Source organism: Triticum urartu, chromosome 2 (genome assembly GCF_003073215.2).
Source record: "Triticum urartu cultivar G1812 chromosome 2, Tu2.1, whole genome shotgun sequence".
NCBI classification, from domain to species: domain Eukaryota; kingdom Viridiplantae; phylum Streptophyta; class Magnoliopsida; order Poales; family Poaceae; genus Triticum; species Triticum urartu.
Window position 1 is genome coordinate 533897967 of NC_053023.1, and position 4881 is coordinate 533902847.

Consider the following 4881-nt stretch of genomic DNA (forward strand, 5'->3'; position numbering starts at 1 on the left):
TTGTAATCCAACTTGTATCAGACTTATTGCCACCGTATGAATAGTAGATCGATTCCCCCACTACTCTGCTCCTAACAGTCCGATCCAGAGGAAACGGAGTTGTTCACATATCAAGCTTGGGTTCGTGTGATGGGACTTAAAGAGAAGATGCGTATTGGGAGTGTTGTGTTGCAGCTAGCCAAGAAGGCTGGTGTAGCGAAGTTCGTGGACGATCGTTCTGTGAAAGGTCAAGGAGGTGGAATCCGAGTGCGTGTTACTTTGGACGTGCGGAAACCACTAACAAGATGTGCTAGCCTGACCTTGAGGAAGAAGAAAGTGTTTTTTGATTTTGAGTATGAGAAGATGCCCATGTTTTGTGGCGTTTGTGGTTTAGTCAGTCATGTGACGAAGGAACATGGAAACGGTGTGCATGCAGCGAACGACGTCATATACCCACCTACTTTGATCGCCACTGATTTTCGCTGGGACGAGTACTTTACAAGTGGAGGCGGCAATAGAGGAGGACGTGCTACTCGTGGCAAAGATTATGGTGCGGGTGGCCGAGGTATACACATGACAAAGGAGTATGATTCACAGGACGATGATCTGAAGGATACCGTGTCGAGCCCTGTTAGAACCCCAAGCGGTGTTGACCCTTCTTCGAGTTCCTCAAAGAGGCGTTTGGGATCTGAGAAGCAGGACGGAGTACAGGTGCCAGGAGAGTTCCTAATGATTACTGATGGAAAGGTGATTGTTCCTGTTGATCCCGCGTTTTCTAGTGAGAAGGAGGATGGGGATGACTCTACCTTATAGGATAGTAAGAGACACAGGATGAATGAAGCAATAACAATGGACTTGGCAAATTTGGCGGGCTCTGACATGGAGCGCCGCCAGGCCCAATGAATCACTTAGTGTGGAACTGCCAGGGGGTGGGGAACTGCCGGACAGTTCGTGAGTTGTTGGCGCTCGTTCAAGCCAACGTCCCCAAGCTTGTCTTCCTCTGTGAGACTAGACAAGTTGCTTGCCGTGTGCAAAGATTAAGAGAAAGACTGGGTTTGAGAGGCTTTTCTGGTGTTGATAGCAATGGATTGAGTGGAGGACTCGCTTTGTTCTGGGATGAGTCCCTACAGGTGGATGTACTAGATAAATGTGACAGATACACTGACGTTTTGTGGTGGATCATGGCAGTGGCAATAGTTGGAGGTCAACTTATGTGTATGGTGAACCAAGAGTCGAAAATAGACATTTGATGTGGGAACACCTTGCCAGATTGAGAGCCGTTTCGGCTGAACCATGGCTTGTATGTGGAGACTTTAATGAGGTCATGTGGCAACATGAGCACTTATCAAGGTCTACTCGAGCTAAGACTCAAATGAATGTGTTCAGAGATGTGTTAGAGACTTGCGAACTATTGGACCTGGGCTTTTCAGGAGCACCTTTTACATATAACAATGGCCAGCAGGGTTACCGCAATGTCATGGTTAGATTGGATCGAGTGTGTGCCGATGATGCGTGGAAGGTTTTGTTTCCTCTTACGCAGGTCGTGCATCTCACGACCTCTCGTTCTGATCATAGTCCACTGCTGGTGCGTGCGCGTGGGACACAGGATAATTCTCGGCGTACTGCAAGCCCATGTTACGAGATTTTTTGGGAATGTGACCCGGTGTTGGCGGAAATAGTGCAACAGGCTTGGAATAAAAGGAGGCCAGCTGCAGACCTGGGCACTGTTGCTACATCCCTTAAGGTGGTAATGTCAGATCTGAAGAGGTGGAGTGCGGTTAAATTTGGCAATGTTCTTAAGGATATTGAAAAGCTCCGACGTGAGCTAGAGGAGATGCATGCTTCACATGCTAGCATGGAGGTGATTCGTGCAAAAAATTACGAACTGGATGAATTGTTGTACCGGGAAGAGATGCTTTGGCTCCAAAGATCTCGGATTACTTGGTTGAAAGAAGGGGATCGAAATACCAAATATTTTCAAAGACGGGCAGTGTGGAGGGCACGAAAAAATCATATTCAGAGACTACGTAGACAGGATGGTTCCTGGTGCTCTGTGCCTTCGGAGATGGAGCGTATGATAGCCTCATATTACAAGGAGGTCTTCGTTAAAGACCCTACCTTGTTGCCGGACATGGTGTTAGATTGCATCGAGCCTAGAGTGACAGACGCGATGAATAATATTTTATGTGCTAAATTTTCTGAACAGGAAGTGTCTGATGCATTGTTCCAGATTGGGCCTCTTAAGGCTCCCGGTCCAGATGGTTTTCCTGGAAGATTCTACCAGAGGAACTGGACTTGTCTCAAGTCAGAGATCATTGCGGCGGTTTTATCTTTCTTTGATTCAGGTGTTATGCCGGCTGGGGTTAATGACACCTCCATTGTGTTGATTCCTAAGGTAGACCATCCTTCTGATCTCAAGAATTTTCGCCCTATCAGCTTATGCAATGTCATTTATAAAATTGTTTCGAAGTGCCTGGCTAATAGGCTTCGGCCTCTACTTGATGATCTTATTTCACCGAATCAAAGTGCTTTTATTCCGGGAAGACTTATCTCTGACAATGCGATCATTGCTTTTGAGTGTGTTCGCTATATTGATTCCATCCGGGGTGATGATGTTCCATACTGTGCTTACAAGCTCGACCTTTCGAAGGCCTATGACCGTGTTGATTGGAGTTTTTTGGAGAAAGCTCTTCTAAAGTGGGGCTTTGAACCGACATGGGTTTCTATTGTTATGGAATGTGTTTCATCAGTGAAATATTCTGTTAAGTTGAATGGCAAACTTCTGGAGCAATTCTCCCCATCCCGGGGTTTACGTCAAGGTGATCCATTGTCCCCATTCTTGTTCTTATTTGTTGCTGATGCTCTTTCTGCATTGTTGAACGAGTCAATGGCAGACCATGCTTTGGAGCCGGTGGTTATTTGTCGAAACGCGCCGGCAATATCCCACCTACTATTTGCAGACTATTCCCTCTTATTTTTTCATGCAAGTGCTGAGCAAGCTACAGTTGTGAAGGATGTTTTGAGCATGTATGCGACGGCTACTGGGCAATTGATAAATCCGTCGAAGTGTTCCATTTTTTTCTCTGGGAATTGCCCTAGCACGGTTTCACAAGAGGTAATGGGTATTTTGGAGATCACTCAGGAAATATTTGATCCTAAGTATCTTGGGTTGCCAGTGCCTACGGGCAGAATGCATAAAGGACGGTTTCAAACTATTCAAGCGAGACTAAGTAAGAGGCTAGTTGACTGGAGCGAGAAATATATGGCGTCCTCTAGCAAAGAGATTCTTATCCTAATCACGAGTGGACATAGTGTCACGCGAGGCTGTAATCTTAACCACTCATTCCTCCAAGATGCGTGCAGTATACATACCAATAATCATGTATAAAATGCTTCAGCATTTCATAATGATAGTATTAACTTATGTATGCCAGACATCAATAACTACACCGGACCCACAATTTTAAATAGGAGAGTTACTCTCTATTTATGTGGAGCAGCTGGCCAATGCTAACCTGCACTAATGACGGACTACATTCTCTTCCCTTTTCTATCCACCAGCTGATCCCTTCGATAAGCCAAATACCATGGCGTTTAGGTAGGGGACGCAGCTCCATGCCGTGTGAGGGCTATCTGCACTAAGCTGTATTGAACTATGACGCACAACCGAATTCCTTAGATATATCACTTTCTTACCCAAAAAAATCAGTTGGTTCATTCTTCATAGTTAACTCGAATTATGAAAAATACAATGCAACCTTAATAAAGAAAGTACATCAATTAACAGAACATCAGGCAAAATTTAATAGGACAATCAAGATATACTTTTACACGGCTTAATAGAGAATACTGAGACATCACCAATATGACTTTGGTTTTGATCTCAGCTTTACAATCATACTTTGGATGTTAACCAAAAATTATAATACACATTTGTGAACAAATTAGGGACATCAAAATACACTCACGAATTTCTAACTGAACTTTACAATATGAAAATATCTACAAGCTGTATTTAATTACCAAAATATATATGAGCAAGTTTATCATGGTTGCAGCTAAGTTCGTTTGCTCGGCCGATGATCTATGTACTAGTAGTACTGTACTAGACGATAAATGTATGTTTAATCAATGTGCCAGTAATATTGCAGCTAGGCTTCTTTGATGAGTGACATTAATACTCCACTAATCCATACTATGAGTGCACTAAACAATCTACTAGCGTAATAAAAAGAAGAACTAACTGCACTACTCCATACCGCAGGCTGGGTGAGTAATTTTAACTAAGAACATGCCTCATTTACTACCGCCCAGGTCACGAATGTTAATTGCACTGATGGGTAGCCTGCCACCCTGCACCCTGATCATAAACACACCAGTCTTTCTGCATTAAATTCAGTTATAGCTAGCCCACGTCTACTTTATTAACGTTGTGTATTCGCTCACTTATCCATGTGTATTCGCTATATTAAGTACGAATCATCTAGCAGCAATCATCTATCAGGATAACATCCTCACGTGCCACCATGTCCCAAAAATTCACGTCCTTATCCTATATATTTAAGAAGTTCATCCTCACTATCTAATTTATTTGCACATGCAAGCTATCCACGTCACCCCACATGCCCCACACATTCCATCTCAGAAAAAAAATAGTGCGACACAACTTTTACTTAATCATTAATCGTTTGTTCTTCCACTAACACTTTTATTTATGGGATAGGGGAAAGGATCAGCTGTCCCTTGGTTGTTTGTTCTTCCATCTTCTATAGTAAATGAGTAGTCAAAGGGCCCGATGCATGGGTAACACGGTGTTTGATCTACACATCTCATTCTTCTCCTATTTGTAATTGAGTCGTCTCCACCAGAATTGAACTCGGAGGTGTTTAGCCTCATCACCAC